The 23,203-nt window shown below is 40.2% G+C and overlaps 1 protein-coding gene and 1 long non-coding RNA gene across 8 annotated transcripts in view; both read left to right on the top strand.

Annotated features, from left to right (window-relative positions):
* Dock4 (dedicator of cytokinesis 4) overlaps positions 1 to 23,203 on the top strand; it is a 411,188-nt gene that overhangs the window by 28,119 nt on the left and 359,866 nt on the right. The gene's annotated exons all lie outside the window — the stretch shown is intronic.
* Positions 7,504 to 21,555, top strand: LOC116080800. Its single transcript, XR_004114612.1, has 2 exons — positions 7,504 to 9,489; positions 20,822 to 21,555. It is a non-coding gene; the product is annotated as an uncharacterized LOC116080800 (long non-coding RNA).

Here is a 23,203-nt window from a genome sequence, read left to right on the forward strand (position 1 = left end):
AAGACAAAAGCTCGCAGGCCTTTATTTGCTTGCACTAGAGTTTGACCACAGGGAACATTACAGGATCAAGTTAAAATCTTCGGATTTCCTGGCCTCAGACAGGGTCTGATGGGAATGTGCTGGGGACCATGGGAGGCCTACGAGTGGGTTTCGGCCTTCTGTTTCAGATCGATGGCCATCCTTTCCCAGGAGGCCTTTTCTTCTCCACAAGAGAAAGGCGAGGCTCTCCCTCACCTCTAATCTTGCTGAGATGCTTTGTAGACTCTGGGGGTTGGAAAACACCTGGGCTCCAAACAGAAGAAAGATTGAAATCATGGTGCTTTTGTTGATGAAAATTAATGACTGTCATGACAGCATAACAAATACTTTTACAATTCAGGTGACATCCAATCCTTTATTTTCCAAAGTTGAAAGAGGACTAATTGAGTTGTCAGTTGATCATTAAAAATAATTTCGGTGATAGATCACTCTGAGATTTTTTTGGCGTATGCCCCAGAAGTAATTCAAACTATTGAGGAAAATTATTATAGCCCATTTCAATTTCCATGTAGTTGTGTGAACACATTTCCTCAGCCTGTAGATTAGAGAAGAGGAGAGGTCAAACGGGAATCAATGAAAGCTCAGATTAGAGATATTTCTCTACCAGTGTGCATTTTAATTGGAGAAAGCACTTCATTTGTCTCATTAAGAGATGTATTTTTAGTCTTCAAAAATTCTTTTACTTATTTATTTTTTGAAGCAGACTCTTGCTATGCAATTAAGGCTTTTTTAATCTCATGATGCTCCTGCATCAGTTTCATAAGAATTAGGTAATGGGTGTGTACTACCACACCTGGCATTGTTTCACTTCAAAATCATTTGTAAGGTATGTTATATGATTGTTCATTATCTGTAACGAATAATAGATTTAAGCCAGTCCAAAGAAAGAACTAGTTAATGAGCTTTCTGGTTATAAGAAATTGTTAAAGTTACATTTGTGTATATATATGAGTAAGTGTATGCATATGTGTGTATTAAGATGCACTTGTGCACCGGTGTGCAGGCCAGAAGACAATCTGAGGGTCCTCCTTCAGATAACCCTCTTTTTAAAAGATCTATTTATTTTATTTATGTGTATGGCTATTTTGTTCACATGTATGCCTGTGTACCATGTGGTGCCTGGTGCCAGAGGAAGTCAGATCCCCTGGACCTGGATTACTAGAGTTATGAGGTTGTCTGGAGGATTCATGTGGCCATGTGGGTGCTAGGAATCAAACCTAGTACCTCTGCTGAACAAGTGCTCTTAAACACTGAGCTTTTCTTTCTTTCTTTCTTTTTTTCTTTCTTTCTTTCTTTCTTTCTTTCTTTCTTTCTTTCTTTCTTTCTTTCTTTCTTTCTTTCTTTCTTTCTTTCTTTCTTTCTTTCCTGAGATAATGTACTTGCATACTTTCTTGACCTAGAAGTCACCAAGCAGGCAAGGCTAGAGTGTGGCCAGCCAATGGGCCCCATCTCCAGTTCTGGGATTACTATTATGTGCTACTACACCAGGTTTGTTTGTTTGTTTGTTTGTTTTGTTTTTTATTTTGTTTTTGTGTTTGTGTGTGTGTGTTTCATGTTGGTTCTGAGGATTGAACTCATTCCTCAGAAAGTCCTCATGTTTTTGCAAGGCAAGCATTGTACTGACTGATACTCCTAAGTACATAAGGTATGTACTTACTTTTGTTTTCTATGATCATATGCTACTTAAATGCATATAACAGTTTTCAATAAGTAATGCACATGTTGGATGTACTTTACAGAGTTCTATGATAGAATAATGCTAGAACCTTCAACTGATAATTTCTAGGAAGGCAAAATTCTGTGGAAATAGGGGAACGGAAACAGGACAAGGAATAGAAGCCAATTAGAAGCTATTTCTGTTATATGTAACCTTTTCAGAATATGATGTGTTTTTCATGTATTCTGGTAAATAGCACTAGCATGGTCTAATGCTCTACTCCAATAATCTTAGTATGTTGCTGTTTGATTTTCCAAAGTTATTATTAGATATTCTGAAAATGTTGATCTCTTTCACTGTTTAACTCTGAGATGTAAAATACCATTAAGATGTCAATTTAAAAGTACAAGGGAAACATAGTTGCCATGTTTCTTTTGGTAAGCATGTAAGTGGAAATATTTTAGAAGGCATTGGTTAAAGTATCTATCACCTCCTGAAGAGGAGGGACTACAATGTAGAAAAGAGGAGTCCTAACATTGCGTGGTATTACAATTCTCTGGCTCCATTTGTGGTGCTAGTAAGTGGGTATGTTGAAAGAAGCACCATGCTCTGTCCTAAGTTTATGGTCAAAATTTTTAATTAAAATAATACTTATTATTATCAAGGATAGATAGATCAGTTGGTAAAGTGTTTTCTATGCAAACAATGGGACCTGAATCCCCATTACCTTCATTGTTTAGTGGTGTAGGCTTGTAATTCCAACACTGGGATGACAGAGACAAGTATGCCAGATCATTGGCCAGCCCATCTAGCTAAATTGGTGAGCATAAGGTTCAGTGGGAGGAGATCCTATCTCAAAAAGTAAGGTGGAGAGTAATCAAAGAAGACACCTAGCATTGAGGTTCCCATCTATGTGCATTCCTGTATACATGCATGTATATACACACATGCACACACCCATAACACACACACACACAAACAAAACAAAACAAACACTAAAAGTAGTTATTATTTAAAACTTCACTTTTATAACCCAGATTTGGCAGGTATATGTATGTTTGTATATACATGTGCTCATACATGTGTGAACATGTGAATGTTTTATGGTTGCTCTAGTGTGATGATAAAGAGTTTTATCCTTTTGCTAGATAGGGATAAAATTAAACGAGCTTGTGATTTTTGTTTTTCAAGATGGTACCCACATAGCTTCCTATGATAGAGTGACCTGACCCTTAAATTGAATGTTGAATTAGATGAAAATCTGAATCACGAAAGTTCCTAGAAACATAGAGTATACACCAGAAAAAGCAAGAGTGTTTTGACGATCAGTGTAGTCCTTCTCACATGGGTTGGGTCGGATAGTTTTATTTTTTAGTGATTACAGTCATCTCAGGTTGGGTGCTATTGTCTGATGGGCTAGTCAACAGAAAAGTAGAAAGCCAGTCATTGTTAAAACTCAGTAGATGCTGTGGTCCTGGCAAGAGTTCACACCCTAGCTGTCAGGGCAGGGGATGTATTCATGAGTATCTGGAGGGCACTGATGCAGATGAGGGACATGGGAGAAATAAGGAGGGAGGAGTGCCTGCATGGTAAGGCTTCCTGGGGGCCACCTTCCTACACACAACCCTATCAATACCTCTCTGTTTTTAGGCTGTACAAGATATCTTGTTTATCCCTTTGATTTAATTATTTCTTGGTCATTACATTGCTGGGCAAAACAATGCTTAGGTAGCCCTTCGCAGAGACTGTTTCCCACTTGGAGTGACGAATGAAGTCGTCTGGCTGTGAGGTTTGCTGGATCAGCCCCTGCCCTTGGGCACTTGCCAACTTTTCCTCAGCTGGCACAGATATGACCTGAGTCTCTGGCAGTCCTGGATGGTGTGTTTAGAATATGTGTTAGCCTTTGGAAGCAGCTGATTTCCTAAATATTGTCCAACCAGCAAGTGTTTGTGAAACCAGACTAGCTCCCATTGGGACCCTTTAGAATTTGCTACTGACTGCCTTTAAAAGAGCTGTGCAGACTTCAGAGCCACTTCTGGGTGGCTCTGTTATTAATCTCTTTAGGAAATGGTGCCTTAGGGACACAGGCTTTGAGAGCCCGCTGCCTCCAGAACAGCTGCCTGTCCACTAAGTCTTCGGGCAGAAACAATGGAGGATGATCTAGTACAACAGAGCCTATTGTCCAGAAGTGACATTTCTCTCTGTCTTTTGAGTTTAGACAATTGTGTGGAAACACGGAAATGTAACTATAAATTGGGGAAGGGTGGGGGGATTATCTAATTTGTTATTTCTTTGTCACAACATGTATGAATGAGATCATATTTTGCAGCTCTTGGCTTCCTTCCTGGTTTTCCAAGAGAGTGTCTGTAGAATCCGATCCACATCAGGCAAATGTATAGAATGTCAGAGGGATTACCCAGGCTTGTGGGTAATCATTGGTCGGCCTTTGATCTGTTAACATGCTGGATTTCTGTTGTGTCAGTGACATTATAAATGTACTTGGGATTAGTCTGGTTGTCTTGAAGGCTCACACAATGGAGCTTGTGGCTTAATTTGCTCCGATGTAGGCTGTGTCATCCTGGCTCTGGTCACCCTACAAGGTCCTTCTTTACAACTGACTTTCATATTTATCTGAGCATCTATGTACCAGAAAATAAGATTTTTATAATTTATGTTTGAAAAAAAATGGGAATATAAAAAAACATAAAGAGAGAGTACCACAATCTGTCAGTAATCCTATGACCATAGATAACCTAGTATGTTCTTTAAGGTCCTTCCTGTCTTTATATTTTATCGATGTGTTTAATACACTCTTTGATTCACATATTACCTACTACTTAGCATTATAGTTTTTAACATTTAAATGATAGACTGTGAATAATTTTTTTGTTTTTAGGGAGATAATTACTAATGTAACTGATTCCATTTGAAGTAGCAGTGCCGCCTTGGGAAGTAACAATTGCCCTGCCTTCTCTATACTTCCAACACTGGCAATGAGTAACTGATGTTCACTGGTTTTCTTTGGACAAAGGAAATGAGGATTACTTGGCCTTTCAGGGGCTTCATTTACCAGCAGAGGTAGATGCTAAATCAGGTTGAACTCCTTCTTTTGGGGAGATCTTAAGAAGCCCAGAAGAGAGGCTGCTGCATTGAAGCTTCTGGTCTTTCCTCTTCTGGAAGCATTTTCTGGTTTTGCATTATCTCTTCTGTTTGATCACATAAGGTATTATTAGCCTTCAAGATGGGGCTATTCTCTTAAATTGCCCTGGAGAATTCCAAAAGTAAGTACAGGGAACTCACTATTTGGTTTAAATTTCTTTTGAACAAGTGTTATTGTCTAAACTGTGCCCCACCCCTCCCCACCTCCGTGGACTGTCCAAATGTTTAAAACTTAACCCAGGATGTGGCTGTATTTGGACATAGGACCTCTAAACAAGCAATGAAGGTATAATGAGATATTTAAGGTTGGTGCCCTCCGATCATTGGGTCCTTATATGAAGAGGAAAGTGGACACAGAGAGACACAGAACCTTGTACAGACACTGAGTGGGTGTACAGGGATGGAGGCTATGTACAGATACGGAGTGTGAATACATACATGGAGCACGTGTAGAGAGATGGAGCCTGTGTACTGATACGGAGTGTGTGTACAGATATGGAGTGTGTGTACAGAGATGAAGTGTATATACAGGGATGTAGCTTGTGTACAGAGTTGGAGCGTGTAGAGGAGAGCTCGGCGAGGATGTCTAAGAGGGTGCTGTCATCTGCAAATCAAGGGGAGAGGACCCAGAGGAAACCATTGTTGCCAGCTATCTTGACCTTAGACTTGTATACTTAGATACTTGGACTGAGTATAGTATACTTAGGTACTTGGACTGAACATAAAGAGCCTCTCTTACCACAAGAAAATAAATTTTTGTTGTTTAAGCTGTTTTCCAGCCTGTGGCAATTTATTAGTTCAGCCTTGGAAAACTAATAGGTCATCTGGAAGAATCTTTAGAAATAGCTGGTAATAGTTTTTTTTAGCTATAATAATTTAGAGAAGTTTGCAGTGGATATGTGAATAAAACACTCCAGAGGGCCAACGGATAGGAGTAGGGACGAAGAGACTAGACGGACTAGGATTTGGCCAAGTACCTGCTCCATCCAGCATGCTGTGGTTGCTTCAGTGAGTTCTGTAATGCCGTGTTTTGTAACTTAAACTGTATCTGTGTGGCATTGTGCAGTTTTTCTATGGGTGAAATGGTGTGTTAATGATAAAGAAAGAAAGCAGATTTCATGAAACAAAACAAAATATCAGAATTCTTATTTCAATTCACGTTCATGTATTCTTTTCAGTTGTCAGTCTATTCTGTGAGTCAGATTGTGATTGTATTCATTAGTTATTTCTTTATGGAGAAACAGGCTAATTATTTTTCAATTTGAGGGGAAAATTGATATCACAAGTGAGCTGCTGTGCCTTGCTAATGTGGTATGGAAATATACTTTAAACCCTTGAAGTGTGATTCTGTAACATCTGTGCTTTCAAGCAGGGGTAAGGGGTGAGTCAGACCCTCTGTAAAGCTTTTCGAACCCTTAGAATTATCAGTATTCACTCCGTCTTTGGAAGTTGGTTGTGATGTTTGGTGGAAGCAGGTCAGACCCACTGTGCATGCAAGTTTAACTTTCATTTTGGGAAGGAGAGATCTGTGTTAACCACTAACACACTTTGTTTCTCTTCTGCTAATGTAATGAGGTTTTTTTTTTTTTTTTTTCACACTGCTTATTCATATCCTGAATGTACAACAGTGGTTTGAAGGAAGATTGTCCAATTGGATCATCATGTTCAAAAAAGCACATCATTCTCGAAGCACATAGGGTACTATTTCTGAATAGTACCCTTGCACAGGGGCCACCTAAGATCATTGGAAAACACGGGTACTTATATTACGATTCGTAACAGCAGCAGAATTACAGTTGTGAAGTTGCAACAAAATAATTCTATAGCTAGGGGGTTACCACAACATGAGGAACTGTACCAAAGGGTCGCAGTGTTGGAGGCCACGGACATAGCTGGTAATGCTTATGACAACATTTTGATGAATGTCTATGAGGGACATTTTGGCTTTGTAAATTCTTAGGTCATTTGTTTACTTTCTTAGACTGTCTGGGATTTCAGTTTCATTTTGAAAACACTTCCTAGGAATGTTTTTGTAAAGTATGTTAACTGTCTTTGGATATTTATTTATTTGTGTTGGTGTGTGTGGGGGAACACGTGTGTGGGCCCAAGGGTCAGCTAGTCATGGAGGTCAGAGGGCACCTTCCCTGACTTGTTTCTTCTTTCTACCACCTGGATTCTGGGATTGAATTCAGGTCAGGAGGTTCTGTGTCAAATGCCATTATCTACTGAGCCATATCACCAGCCAAAGTGGCTTTTTTTTTTTTTAAGTATATTGTGATTATGACTTGATCTTTTTATGTGACTAAACTAAACAGGATTTCCTTTTCAAGGCACTGCTAGTTTTCAATGGAATAATGTCTGTGGAACTTTTGAATGTTTCTTTTCTTTGTCTTTTTCTCATTCCTGTTTTAAATTTCAAGTCATTTGAGTTTTGCTTCTGAGAATAGAGGATAGTGTAGTGATTGACAAATAGAGTTGCACGTAGAATTCAAGCTCGGCTGGCTCTGCTCACTGTTCTCCTTGGCTAATCCACGGACTCTGGATTTTTTTTTTCTTTTTTTTGAGACAGGGTTTCTCTGTGTAGCCCTAGCTGTCCTGGGACTCACTCTGTAAACCAGGCTGGCCTTGAACTCAGAAATGCTGGGTTCTGGGTTCTGGGTTCTCAGAAACCCCTGCCCCTGCCTTCCAAGTGCTGGGATTAAAGGCGAGCGCCATCACTGCCTGGCGCAACCCTATTCTTAAGGGAACTTTATGCATGAGAGCAGGTCACTCAAATAGTAAATGCCTTGGAGACTTATAATTCTGTAGCACCACATACTATGTCCATTGAAAACACAAATAGCAGAGTGGGTGATTGACAGCTGAAGATTTCAGACATTTAGTTCACATTCAGTATAATTCAAATGAAAGACTCTTTGAATTGTTGAACGTCAAACTTCACTTTTAGATTGTTTGCAACAAGGTGAATGATTTAAAGGCAGTTTAAAATTCAGTTGATATTTAATTTTTAATCATTAAATTACAAACAAGTTCTAGTCTAAACAGAGTATGTGTGTGTGTGTATACCTACATTGTATAAATTTTTTTTGTTGTTTCTGTTGTTTGTTTTTCAAGACAGTTTCTCTGTGTAGCTCTGGCTGTCTTGGAACTTGTTCTGTAGATCAGGCTGGCCTCAGACTCAGAGAGATCTACCTGCCTCTGCCTTCCAAGTGCTAGGAATAAAGGTATGTGCTATCACTGCCTGTCCAGAGAGAATACTTTAAATACTGACACCCACAGTGCTCTGTGACGTAAAATGTACTGACTGAGTGACTCCAAAAGAGGAATGTGGTTTTCAAATTTGGATTTAGATATTGTGATCATTACTGTATCTAATATATCTAAGTTAATACATTTTTGCTTTGTAGAGCAATTTTTGTCTAGAGCATGGAGAAAGAGAAGGGACTGGCGGGATGTCTGCTGGCATAGGGGAAACCCCAGGAGCAAGTTTATAACAATAAAATAAAAGTGATTACAAGAATCTTAAGAGAATCTTTAGTGTGGTACTTGTTCTCCCTCCTCCATACAGTTGAAAGTACAGAGTGAGGGATTAAATACCCGATTTTACTCAGGTTGGACTCAAACTAGCAATTAAGGAAATGGTACAAAGCATTGAAGGGAAACCAGAAGGGACGTAGCATGCAGAGACTGCATGAGTGAATCTTTGCATACCAAGCATACCCCTTCTTGCCTTGGCAAGCGTTTCGGTCAAGGTGGGACTGTCTTCTCTACATCTGTGCATTGGAAGTTACTGGTGACTTCAGCCAAGACTGAATTCAGGCCATCCTGCTACTGGTTAGAAGCTTTGCCAGCTGAGCCAGTAGACCACCTGCTTCTGATTTTCTGTCCCATTTCAAATAAATGGAGGATGTTAATTCTTCTCTTGGTGTCAACATCAAGTGAAAATTTCATTTCAAGAACTTGGTAAGGGGAAGTACGACTTGGTTAATTGGTGTGTTATATTTTGTTCCCTAAAGAACAGCATCTTTTGGGGCTAGAGAGATGGCTCAGCAGTCAAGAACACTGATTGGTCTTCCAAAGGTCCTGAGTTCAAATCCCAGCAACCACATGGTGGCTCACAACCACCTGTAATGAGATCTGCTACAGTATACTTAGATATAATAAATAAAAAAGTCTAAAAAAAAAAAAAAGAGAAAAGAATAGTATCTTTTAATTGTGATCCTGACACAAGGTGTCCAGCTATAAGCTGTAGAATATTTTAGTAGCAGAGGACTATTGCATTTGTGTTTGATAGGATACTTAAGAGTATAAACCATTTCACCTAGTTTCCTCTGTCTACCACTGTTACTACCCCAGTGTCTACCACTGTTACTACCCCAGTGTCTACCAATGTTGTTACTACTTTGAAGGATAGTAACTTTAACGAATTGTTCTTTCTGTATTCCAAGAGGTGGAAGACTTGCATCTTTCATTCAGTGATAGTTCCATAGTGGAACTTGGACAGACCACAGTTTACATTCTGCTGTTGCCACTACTAAGTGTTACTAAGAGCCTTGGTTCTCTTCAGTATCCACATCAGGATGGCCTTGAAGCAAGCATGCATTACACTGAACACTATGTCCAGGATATTTGATGTATCAAAAGTTTTTTTCTTTTTTTAATGTAACTTGATCACTAGATATGGTTTCTGGCAAGTTCATAAGTTGTTAGGAGAGAGGAATAATTGTTAAATTTTAGTGTGTGTGTGTGTGAGTGTGTGTGTGTTTAAGTGGGTAAATGATATAGTGCTCCTACAATAGAATAAATGATCCTGACAGAATTGCAAATAACAACTATGATAAGTTTTATTGTTTTCAAAACTCTACAAAATATGTACCTTATTAATATGACATGTATAGACTTTAAAACAGTAGTTTTATGTATTTAAAGGGCATGAAGGGTATATGATTTGACTGGAGTAATCAATTTATCCAGTCTATTGATTTATCATGCCTATTAATGAGTTTTTTTGTTTGTTTGTTTGTTTTTTGAGACAGGATTTCTCTCTATACCCCTGGCTGTCCTGGAACTCACTCTGTAGACCAGGCTGGCCTCAAACTCAGAAATCACCTGCCTCTGCCTCCCAAGTGCTGGTATTAAAGGCATGTGCTACCACTGCCCAGCTAATTAATGAGTATTTGTAAAGCACTCAGGAAAATACTTGCCTTAGTTATATTGAGTTTTGTAAATATTTAAGCTTCATGTAAGTGTTTGCTAAGTAAATAATAAATATATAAGAAAGCTGCTTTTCAGGGTGTCACTTATTGTGCTAGGAGTGGGCACACAACTTAGAGGTATCCATCCATCAACTGGCATTGATATGATTTTGATTTAGCTCAAAAGGCAGAACCAACTTATATTCTTCAGGAATCTCTATTTGGGAAGTGAGAAACTAAGTCAGGTAGCCCTGAGAGCAGGACTCACAGCCCTTGAAGAAGGTGACACTTAAGGGAAAGCAAGGAACCCACTCCCTAGCCAGGATGGTGGTGAGAGCTGAGCCTGTGAAGGAGAAAGAGAGTGAGAGGGGGAAGCCGGTGTGTGTCCAGTGGAGCTCTGTTCCCTGTGAGACAGAACATGGTGTGATTAGTCATTCACAACAACTAGTTTGCCATGTCTTAATTTGTACCTCCTTGATAAATGTTTATTTTTGTTTAGGAACAAACCCACTTGCTACAGAATGTGGCCATAGAGGAGGCAGCAGTTACAAGGGAGGGCAAATTGAAGTCTGGCTGGCTGTGCCCAGGCAGCTCTGCTGCTGACAGTCTAGCAGACACCTGTTACAAAGCCTTGGCCAATTCAGTCCTGCCTGAGGCTGTCTTAAGCTGGACTCTAAGTCATGAGATCAACAGGAAAGGGTTAAATCCTCCTTACTGTGCCACTTTCTCTCCTCATAAATTAAAGTCTATGCAGGCAGTTTATTTTGGGAGGTTTTCTTTAACATTGGGAAAATTGAAGCAGGTGAACTTGGGGACAGTATACATTTTTTAGTTGCTAGTGTTAGAAACTTATCTTGAAAAACAATGGGCTTGTGAAACCAGATATTCAGGGACAGCATGCTCAGAACCCAGGTTAAATGGATTTTGTGTTAAGCATACACACTTGAGGCTTCTGGACTAAAAAATGAAATAAGTAAAGAAACTGCCCACCTCCTAAATCTTCTATCCCAAAGAAGTGAAAGAAACCATCCTGTGGTTGGTTCCCATGACTACTTCTATAAGCTGAGAGTGGTTCCTGGGATTGGTTCCGTCTGCTAGGATATTTTCTCTTAAGCTAGAGTTGGGGTACCTGACCTCTCTGGCTTCCAGAACCCTGGAGAATCCAGAAAGCCTTGGTGGGGGAGGGCTGCTGGCAGGCAGAACCCACACTTCTACTCCAGGCAAAAGAAAGGCTGAGTGCTTGCTATTCAGGAAACCACTCCTCCAGAGCTCTGCTCTCTCTGTGCCAGATAAATGAGCTTTCACACTCCCTGGAATAACTTACTCTTCCTGAACGCATGCAAAATAAAATTGTTTCATGTTTCAAAAAAAAAAAAAAATCCTACACTAGTTTTTAATGAGAACTTTTGTCTGTAACCTATAGAGATATAAAAACTCCACCCACCTTCAGTCCCTTCCTCCCTCCACCCTTTTTCTTCCCTCATCCCTTCCCCTCTCCCTCCCCTCCTCCATCCATCCCTCCTCTCGCTTTCCCTTCTTTCTTTTCCTTTAGCATTTCAGTAACCAGGAAAGTATGCCACCTTTTACCCTTTGATTTTAAGCTCTTGGAGAGTTGAAGGCAGGCTGGATAGAGAACTCAGCTGTGGGTTCAGAATAGTTTTCCTTACAGCCTTGGTGGCTGCTTTTAAGCATAAAGATCCTCTTCTGATTCATGCCACATGTAAATGTTGTAAGTAGACTGTTGATATTGTGGAAGTGGTCCAGAGAGACTGTTATTCGGAGAAGGGCTTAACCTGCTTTCCTCTTCTAAATAAAGTGTTTGTGAATGAGCCTGACTTGCTTTAGTTATTAGTATAAACTGCATTAAAATTATTTCTTAACCCTAAAAGAATTTTCTGCCTGAGGATTGGGGTTAGGGTTAAATTAAGATAAAAAGAGAAAAAGAAATTAAGTAAGAAAAGAGAAGGCTGAATATCTACTAACAAAATAAAGTAAAAGAATTGCTTGAAACTGCAGTGCTGAGTAGTTAGTGGTTTTGTGTTTACCAGGTTGATGCTGTATGGACAGGCCTCAGGGTCAAAGAAATGTCCTCAAATTGTCCTTTCAAGCCTAACTAGAACTTAGAGGAAGCACAATCTTCTATTAAGTTTTCCATCCTAGACATGAAAGATACATTTAGTCTTCCTTCCTGTTTCTCAGCCTAGCTGTCTTGTTTCTTACAGTTCCATGACAGAACACATGAAATTTCGGGCCTTGGGTTAGTTAGGCAGTAGGAATCTGCCCCATTCAATTTTTAAAAAAGCATAGAAAGTTTGTAAGTCCCCAGGACTGTTATTCTCAAGTCCTTCATTTGTATTGCTGCCTGTAGTAATAACATGGTTTCAGGCCATTTAGAAATATCTGTACAAGGACATATCTGAAGGCTCCCCATCAAGAGAGGAGAAGGGACTGTTTGCTGCTCAGTATCCTTGTTCATGCCTGTCTGGTTTCCAGTTAGTTCAGTGTTTAAAATATTGAGACTCATTAATTCTTTCAACCCCAAAACACAGGTTAAATGTCTCTACCAGAATCTAAGAGCCACCAAGGGCAGCTCCCGATCCTTGCCTTAGGTCTTGCTTCACAAAGGCCAGTGTTCCTATTAGCTGGTGAAAATATTTGCTAAGCCTGTGATTTGGGGGGGGGGGGCAGTGGGGGAGGGGAGGATTGGTGAGATCTGCAATGAGGAAAGCAGTGATAGGATCTCTGGCAGAGGGTGCAACCAAATGCATATAAATCCTACAGAAGAAGAGGGCGCAGAGGCTAAAAGTTTAGCAAATTAACTGTTGTTCTTTGCTGATGGAACATTCTGTTTTCTTTCTTGCTGCGATCCTTATCATGTGGTTGAGGACATGCTGGTGTCTAATGAAGAAGACCACCCAGTTTTAGTCTCGGGGATTTCTGTGTAACCTCTGACTTCCAGAAACCTCCAGAACCTTTTAGGAAGACTTCTTGACTTCCTAAAGAGATTAAGGTGCTCCTGGGAGGGACTGGACAGGCATAGTGGGTTTTCTAGGTGGCAGATGCTCCCTGCTCCCCTCCAGCCATGCTTGTCTGAAATCCTCCTTCCCAGGGCTAATTTAAATCGCAATCCCATCAAGCCTGCTGTGGCCTCTGTTTCCTTTTCACACCCCTAGAGCTTGCTCTTAGACCCTCCTGTTTGCTCCTCCAAAAGTCTATCAGTGTACTTTCGCTTTCCCAATTATATTATCCTACCAATTGAATTGTGGAGTGTTTTGCAGAGAAAAATTTTATTATCTTACATGATAGTCACATAAGCCCTTTGGGAGAGGTATAATGGGAGCTTCCGTTTGCAGATGAGCTGAGTCACAATGTGGAATATTTATTTATGGAGCATGTGTTGTGACCGCAGCATACTGAGGTGGGCACATGTGTGCTAATAAGTGCAGTACATGGCCCTTGTTCTGCAGGAACTCGAAATCTGGCCCAAAAGGGAAGTGCTGCTCTGATGCTCCAACTTGAGGAAGTTTTACTTTGTGTAGAGTGGTAAGAGGGCTTGCTATTGGGCTAGTGGATCCTCAGGAGTTGGAGGGCCATATATTGCCATCTTTTGTTTTCTGAGGAGGATTGGTTCAGGAACTTAGTCAAATATAAAAATACGATACCAATATCCCATATATAGTGTATAGTATTCGTCTGTCATCTGTATGTATTCTGTGTACTATAAATCGTGCCTCAGTTGCTTAAAATGTGTGGCAAATATACAGATAGAGCATTGACCATCTAAGAATTCTGTTCATGTTCAGTTCATGCACAAAGTTGTCCCCAGTGGTTTCTGTCTGTGGTTGATTGAATTCATTGTGTAGAACCCACAGATGCTGTCTGTATGTGTTACATCTTAATGTACAGGTAAGGCAGATTGATGCAGGATATTGTCAGAGAGGCAACATGGTAGAATGATGGTCAAAGCCATGCTTTAACAAGGAGAACTCAGGGGTTTCTAAGCTGCTAAGGAGTTTGTTTGGGGAAGCAGGGAAGAAACAGCTCAGAAGTTTGTAGTGGAATGAAATGATGAGTGGTTTGTTGTTGCCAGACTGAGGATTTTGGTGAGGGTCTGACTGTTGTGGTTAGGTGCTGGTGGGAATGTCTCAGAGAGAGACTGAGAATGGGATGAAGTGTTCAGCGCTGTCAGATGGACACCTGGTAGGTAATCGAACAGAGATATAGGGGCTGTGAAGAGGAGGAAATACAGACAAGGAAGAGATTATGGTGGAAGAAAAAACTGGTTTAATCAAGTGGTAGGATAATAATGAAGGTGGGTGGTTTGTAGGGTCAAGAGAAGATAACCTGTTTCTATAAGGGTGTATGTATGTATGTATGTATGTATGTATGTACGCATGCATTATGTATGTATGTATGGCAGTAGGGCAGTAGCTAAAATACTGAAGGGATCGGTTGCATTCTCAGGGATAAACTGTGGCAAAGTCTCTGGCTTCTCCAGTGCAGCAACCCACACGGAACAGGCTCCGTGTTGCTGTCAGCAATGAGATTCTCTCAGCTGCTGTTTAGTAACTTGGGTGAAGCTGGGCTCCTCCCTCAAGCGCAGACTAACACTGTAGCAACAGTAAGTGAGAACCGATGAGAAACGCAGTATTTATGGAAACCTGATTTTTAAGTACTACCAGGAGATTGAGAAACATCCATTTATAAAAAGCTAGTTTAGTTTTCTGTGATGTATTACCCAAGGTTCCACTACAGATGTTTATCAGGCAACCCTTTGGATTTTGCTGTGCACATTTAAAATGATGCTTTAAAAATTCCAGTTTTTGATAGTAACAGAATTGTTAAGTGATTGCTTTTATATAGGGTGTTTTAGAAGTCTTTGGTACCAAGTAAGGCTCATTTGTTAAGATCACTATGTGTATGATGAGTGGAAAAGCATCCCTCTCTATCTCCCCCAATGTGTTCTTACCTCTGGGGAGCAGGCCCACGTGCAGAGCATGGCAGTCCATGTGCTATCACTTAGGCCGCTCTCTGGTGGAGGAGGCAAAGGGTGCTGGACCTTAACCACATTAATGATGTTAAAAATCAGCGAGCTTCCCTTCCTCATGTGAGGCTTATCGATGCATCAACTCGTAGGATGGGAACCAGGAACGTGTAGAGGGCAAGAACTACAAGCTAGATTATCATAATGAAGGTAGCTTCCTTTTTCAAAAATTTCACATATAGTTTTAATTTTCGATATCAGAAGCAAACTGTACAGACTCGTATACTCTATTAAGCTGAAGCTTTCTTTCTTTCTTTAAAAAAAAAAAGATTTATTTATTTATTTTACATATCTGAGTACACTATGGCTGTCTTTAGACACACCAGAAGAGAGGTGTGGGATCCCATTACAGATGGTTGTGAGTCACCATGTGGTTGCTGGGAATTGAACTCAGGACCTCTGGAAAAGCAGCCAGTGCTCTTAACTGCTGAGCCATCTCCCCAGAGCCAAGCTGAAGCTTTCTTACTTTAAGCATGCATTCTCTTCATATGCCTTCATTGATGTGTATGCCATACAATGAAACATGAGGCGGTTGTTTTCTTTCTTTGTAAACAAAACTTCATTGGCTATACTAAATAATTTATACGTGTCTATATAGTTTCTTTAAAAATAGATTTAAATTTTTCTTCCATATGTGGTGTTTTGCCTGCATGCTTATATATCCACCATACATGGGCCCGGTGCCTGTGCATAGTGGGTCTCCAGGAACTGGAGCTAAGGTTGGTATTGAACCACTACCACATGAGTGCTGGGAACTGAACCTGGGTCTTTTGTAAGAAGAACAACCAACGGTTCTTAACTGTTGAGACATCTTTCCAGGCCTCTTCTCTTTTGATAGTCTCTGAAGCTAGGCATATAATTAAGGTTGTCAGTGACTGCCCTTGATTTTTTTTTTTTTAAATTAATCAAACATGTATTGCACGATGGCATCATGCTGAGTAGTTCATCCTTATATAAGCTGCAAAAACACTAAGCTTCACTTGACATCCTTAGCTGGTTCTTACGGCCTCTATTGTATAATGTGCTTTGTATCAGAATAATAGCATCTTCCTTGTATAGAACCATTAGAGATAGTAAAGAAGTTAGAAATCTGGGAGGATTTTGGGTTTCAGTACACTGGAATCTGAAAACTGAGCTCTCTAACATTTTGGTTTCAAAGCATTTCAGGAAAGGCATAGTCAGCTTATATATGGAAGTGTTTATCAAACTTCCAGTTCTGTGCAGATGTCCTGGTGTCATGTCATTGACCCTTGTGTCTCCTTATGTTTTAAATGTGAAGAACAACACAGCATTATGTTAAACCCAATTGCCCCAAGTGTGCTCCCTGAGACTCCACTACTCTGTCCACGAATGTGTTGCAGTGAAGGGACTAATTCTCAGGAGTTGGCCCATAGCGAGGCATTAGCATTATGGAACAAACTTTTGAGTAGAAGGAATCCTGGTGCTGTGGCTATGTGGCTATGCGCACTAGCTGCCTTTTCTAATCTTGCTCACCCTGAGCCAGTATTTCTGGCATATTCTTTGTCTTTCAGAGGAATGCATCTCAATCTCTAAGATGTTAGATAGAAGAGCTCTGTTGTCTGGGTATGGTATGGATAGTACTTCATGCATCGACCGCCATCTGTATTTCAACCTAAGGGAACTATTTGATGCTTACAAATGAAGCCTTACTAGAGAGTGTTTTGCCAGATACAGACCATCCATAGAATTCCATACTAATGAGTATTTCAGAAACCTGTTCTTTCAAACAGCACCTATGAAGTGTAAATGTGCTGCTTAGAACTGAAGGCTGTGATCTCCTGACTGCTGCTATTGCTGTCTTTAAATCTGCACGTTTGTTAGGTGTGGCCACTTAACAGGTCTTTTCACCTAAAATACTGATCATTTTCTAGAGTGCTAAGTAACTCCTGCAGGAAGCTCGCAGTCTCTGCCCCGGTGCTGTACTTTTATTAATTCTAGTTTGGAGCTGAGAGGCTGAGCTTCTGCAGCACGGCTGTTTCTCACAGAATACCCGGTAGGATGCCCTGGGCACTGCTTGTTTTCTTAAATGAGAGAGAAGGCTTCATAGGAATTGGAGGGGGATCCTTTTGTGTAGCTAGGACAATGTGTCCTTCACACACACCCCATGATCTGTGCTGGAACCAGCAATAGCTTCTCTATGTAGAGTAATATTACAGATAGTAACTCGTTTCCCAGCAAGGTCTAATATGGCTTAGTAGATGAAAAAGCATACCTACTAGCATCTGAAGATGTTCTCTCAGACAGACTTAGTGACATTTTATACAGACAACTACATGAGTTGATAAGTCAGTGGAGAGTGGTTGATTTTTTTTTATATAGTGTAAATCCCAGATAACCATCATATTTATTAAATTTTAAGAGATTTTGATTTCTCAGATTTCCTTCCCATTTGTAACAACTTTGACATTAAGCCAATGAACATCTAGCAACTGGTAGAAGCTGAACTAAATTTAGTTTTTCCCTTATTTGCAAAAGTTGTGCTGACTTTTAAAAATCCGTACTGCACCTTTTTAGGTTTTTTCCTTTAATTAAGTATGATTTTTAAATGGTCTTCTATGATTAATTTATTTTGTTTTCCTTTGTTGTGAAGAGAATTAATTAAAGTTAGTTCATGGTAGTAACAAAAGCATAAGCCTAAACAATTATTGTGGCACAGCCTAAAAAGGCAAATATAATTTATTTTCCAATAATATTGAAGTATTAAGGCTGTAATTTACTGTTTCCCATCTGCCACTCAAAGCTTTGTAGTCTTTAAGTTACTGTGGAAAGTGACCTTGGATGCTGTGTGGTTGCTTATTCTATTTGTTACATGTTTTTGAAATGATTAAATATAAAATGCATTAACGTTCTTAGTGTCTAGCTGGCTACACTTAGCCTTACAGCATCTTAGTTTAAAGAGATCTTGACACTTCCTCATTTTTACTATTCAAGATGATGATGTGACTGTGCTTTAGCTTGGTGTATATAAACTATAAATATACCTTTAAACATTAGACTGGTTGTGTTTTGATGGTAAATGAATTTAATTTTGTGACTGGAAATATGTGACAGGGACATTTGGCTTGCGTGTGCCCTGTTAATTTTCAGTTGATTTGGAGAAATTGAACTCCAGATATCATCAGTACTGCCAGATAATAATTCTGAAAGCATTGTCAGTTTGTTGGATGTGTCCCCATCACAACAGGAGAGGTGTGTACCATGTGGATACAGTTGGTATGTCCATGACCATGCCATTTGATTGGAACCCTATAGTAAGTTAAGAAAACTAAGTTTATGAGTTAATATGAAGTCCCTGGTAGGCTGTTGTGATGAAATATTTGTGCTTATATTTGTCAAATTGTTGAATGTTGACACTGTCACAGAATGGCCTTATTGTCTGCTTTCTGAGCTTGTTACAGAGAAGATGCAAGCTCTTTTTCTCCATTTTTCTAAAATTAAAGTTGAACATGTGGCCTCATGTAAAAATTCTTTTATAACCACAACACTTGAGAACCCGGCATTCATTATTCATTTGTATCTCTGATGGATTTTATTCCTTAGCTTTTCTGTGTCTTAAAAACAGCCAGATATCGCTACTGTAGTTCTGTTTTGCTTTTGCAATCACTCACGATTTGATGCCCTACTTAAAGTTGCAGGGACCTAGGATCTGTTCTGTATTTGTGAGTGACTGATATTTCTCCCCATCATACTGAACCTATGCCAGGCACAGGGTTCTTAAAAAATAATATTAGTTCTAATAAACAGGTTCCTGTAGGGGGTAGACCCTTCATGTTAAAAGATTTCTTCCGCCGGGCTGTGGTGGTGCACACCTTTAATCCCAGCACTTGGGAGGCAGAGGTAGGCGGATTTCTGAGTTTGAGGCCAGCCTGGTCTACAGAGTGAGTTCCAGGACAGCTAAGGCTATACAGAAAAACCCTGTCTCGAAAAAAAAAAAAAAAAGGATTTCTTCTTGCGTATCTATTTCTTGTTAAACTTTACATGTTGCTAAAAAGACTTGTTTTAATAAAGGAAAAATTAACAGAGCTGCGTGTCAGAAAAACACTTGAGACATAGGAATATAAAAGCTCGTGTTTGCCAGGTTTTATCTCTGTATCAGCGTGGATGTGAACAGGATGCTTTGCTATAAAGCATGGCTCAGATGCATGCTGGTGGTTAGCTCTGGAGCTAGGGGTATCTTTGCCCTGTACGAGCTTTCACGTTGACTTGAACATTAAATGGTCCTCCTGTTGCTCTGTCCTACCCTACTAGTGGTGCAGAGTGTGTGTATATGCCTTCAAGTCACTTTCCCTCTTGCTCGTACGTAATTGCTACCAGATTCACAGGCTCTTCCTTTCCAGAGTCAGGGGAAGTATTTAATGTGTGGTTTTCTTCATTTCTAACAGTCTGGTGATTTGGTAATGTTGCTACGGAGTTACTTGTCCTGTAAACAGTTGGGCCACTAACTTGGATTCAGAGTTCTGGGCCCCTGTCTTTTAACAACTAAAATACATAGCTGCAGCTCCACATCTTCCCTGTTGTAAATTCCTACAGACATGCGTATTTCATCACATGGGCTTGTAATAAAAGCTTGTAAGGTGTATGTTCCTCTACTGCCCTTTGAGTCACTTGTGAGTGTTGGTGTGCCTCAGAGACAAGGAAGTGCTCCTCCTAACCCCCACGCATAACTGGTAGGATCCAACAGGCAAACCTTTCTGAGAATTTCAGGTCCCTAGTCTTGCTTGAGCCCACCGAGTGCCTTGTAATTAAATTGTGGGGACTTGGTCTCACTAATATTTCTAAGGGAGTGGGTAAGAAATGCCTGGAGGTGTCAGTGGTCACACATTGGGACCCACAAGTCCAGGGATGATTATGTACGGATGGTGATTGTTAAGTCACTGGATGTCTGGCGCAGGTCAGATTTCCTGAGCAGAAGATGTGGGATTATTTTACCAATGAGGAGGAAGAGGTAGAAAGGAGGTGAGGCAAATGGATGGTGGAAAGTTACTTGATGGAGATCTCTGGGTGAGAACTGGAATACTGGATGGATGGACTTCAGCAGGTGGATGAGATTTTGTGGATGTGCTGCTAGGCTCTGCTTCAGGTCATAAAGGAAATACGTCTAGTAACTTGTGCAGGACTATGTATGGTGGTATTGCAAGATGAGACAAGGCTGTCGCCCAAGAGGAGGAGCAGAGTTTAAGAGCAACTTCAGGTTTGGATGGAGAAACCCAGTGAAGGTCTGATCGCTTAGATCACCGTAAGTACTGGCACTTTTGACCTTGCTTTTTCTGCCGTGGTTGGTAAAACGGTGTTGGTCTACTGCTCCATTTACACTGGCATTTTGAGGAGGAGATTTGGTTACTGGATAGTCAGGGACTCGGGAGGAGAAATTCCTCAGGCATAAAAATATCTTAAAGCATGAGCTATGGAATCAGGACTAGTTTCAAATTCCTACACATGTAATTTTGTTATTTTAAATAAGGCCTTTAATCTAAGTCTGCATTTCCAGTTGTATGGAGTCTAGGAAGTAGCCACAAAGGAAAAAAATATCTTGAGTTTTCTTCTCACAGTTCTTGTGAACTTATGATCCCCATGATAGAATGTTGACCTCTCTTTGGCTATTATTCTTTTATTTTCTACAAAGGAGGGGATATTGAGTGCTTTAATAATGCTTGCCCCTCATTTTTATTTAAATCCTTTTCTAAGTTGTCTCTTTCTTTTCTGTAGTGACTTTAAGAAGATCCTATATTCTCATACAGAGGAGTTATCAGACTCGTGCTGGTGTCTTATCAGAAAAGTTGCCACGTGCATTCTGAAAGGCTCGGTTGCTGAAGTCCTGATTGTTTCCTATCCCCCGCCCCACCGAGTGGTGACTTATTTCAACGGACCCACTCTTTGCTTGAGCAAAGACATAGTGCTATAGTCAATTGAGGAGCTGAGAAACATTTACCACAAAGAGCTAGCAGTGACACCCTCTTCCAGAGCCTGGCGTGTTCCTGCAGCTGCACCATCTTTTAGTCCAGACACTAATGAATCATAAGGCCCTATTTATTGACATTGAAAAATCTCCATGGAGAGTTTCTATAAATCCACATGCCAAAAAGAGATGTGCAACAGAGAAAGACAAAGCAAAAGATCGTAGTTGAAAATCTGGATCCTATCAACCAACTTGTCTGGATTGATCCAAGCTCTGCAACTTAGATGCTCTTTGACCTTGACTAAATTAGTCAACTTCTGCATGCTTCAGTTTCCTTATATCTGCAAAATACAGACATTGGCTGCTACTTTAGAGGCTGGACTTGAAGGACTGACCTAATATTTGCAATGTTTGTAGATGCTCAACATTTTATAAGCGTTTGTTAAACATATGCTGGATATGGATAATGGGTGGTTTGCTGAGCTAACTGATCGCTGTGCTTTTACATAAGATTAAAGTGATTAAAGTAAATTACCTGAAGGATTCTATTAATGCACAAAATCTATGGGTATTTTGAACCTTTGTATAATATTTGACATTGTCACTTTTAACACAGTATTTATGTATTGATATTAATGTGAGCCCACTTATTTTAAAAAAAAAAATCAGTTCCAAAGATTCAGATTTTGGGGCTACAATGGAGAAAATGGGGAAATGTGTGGTCCATTGTCACTAAATTAAATCTGACTCTAGGTTTGTAATGATGGTGAATATAGAAATGATACTTTAAGAAAGCTGGATCAAGTTATATAGAGAAACTCTGTCTCGAAAAACCAAAACCAAAAAACAACCAACAACACCAACAACAAAACAAAAAGAAAGGTGAATCATTTTAGATTCTGGGAAGAAGTTGTTTGTGGTAGGACTATTACCACTCAACCAAGGAGCCCACAGATGGACTGCCAGGCTCTCCAAATTCTGATAGTGGAAAAAAAAAACAAAAATACCTAATCATTGTCGCTAAGCTCTCTCTGAAATATGTTTCTTCAGTTATGCATGATGACAGCAGATCATGCTCGTCTTTAGTATGTGAAACCGTAGTACTTTTGAGATATGCTCCTAGTCCCAGTAAGTTCTGCAAGTCAGCGGAGAAGCTCAACTCTAACTACTTTGTATTTTTCTTAATATTTTGATAGCTGCGTTTTATTTTGATTCTTTCCTCTTATGGTCTTATAGCTGTTATGCTTTAAAAAATATGAAGACCTCAGCAGACTGCTGAAGGGGATCTTGAGGGCAAAATAAACTATTAAGGGCCCTGTCTGTTAATCTGCTCAGTGTTAGTCGGGCTCTTAGCTGCTTATCTGGTACCCTCTGTGTCGTGCCCTCCCTGTGCATCCTGGCCAACCGAGGTGCGTTTCTCTGGATATCATTTTGAGATGGAATCTAGGCTATACTGCAGAAATGAAACGGCTTTGGTTATTTTGGTCTGTCATTTTCACATCTTAAAGCTCTTTAGCTTTCCCATAGCTCTAGTACAACACTGTCTCAGACAGACTTCCAGTGAAAAATGTTGATTCAGCCACAGTTTACTCGAAAGCTTGATGTTGTGAACGTAAGGCGCAGAAAGCAGAGAACCCAGGATCTGGAAGTGTGTTAGAGAGGGTGAGCTGAGCATGTGCCAGGGACAATGAGAGGCCCTAGGAGTGAGCAGCCTCGGCTGCTAAAGGAAGGGAGGAAGGGAAGGAGTGATTGGGTCGGATAAGCAGAAGATGGAGAATTAATTAAATTGAGGCTCCCAGACCTGTCTGGGCGGAGGCTTCTGTTTATTGGAAGGTGCTTCTGCTCCCGGGGACTGTTCCCGGGGACTTCCTATTAAGGAAGGTGTTTTCACCTGTGTCTTCAACCGCTTCAATTCAGCAGAGTTTTTGGCAATCACGGCTTGTCTCCTGGATCGCATCCTTGTCTTGGTTAGAGTTGTAGACAGAATTTTCAATGTGGGATGACTAGACTTTATAATATTATGGTTGCTCATAGACATACCTGTGAGGGTATATTTGAGGGCATTTGGAGGTATCGAGCAAAAGGGAAAAATATTTGATGTGAAAGTATGCTTAGGTGAATATCTCTTTACAGTAGAGTGTTGATTACTAAATCAAGGGGAAACGTAGAAACCTATCTGGGCAGAATGGAAG

The sequence above is a fragment of the Mastomys coucha genome, unplaced genomic scaffold (assembly GCF_008632895.1).
Source record: "Mastomys coucha isolate ucsf_1 unplaced genomic scaffold, UCSF_Mcou_1 pScaffold6, whole genome shotgun sequence".
Lineage (NCBI taxonomy): Eukaryota > Metazoa > Chordata > Mammalia > Rodentia > Muridae > Mastomys > Mastomys coucha.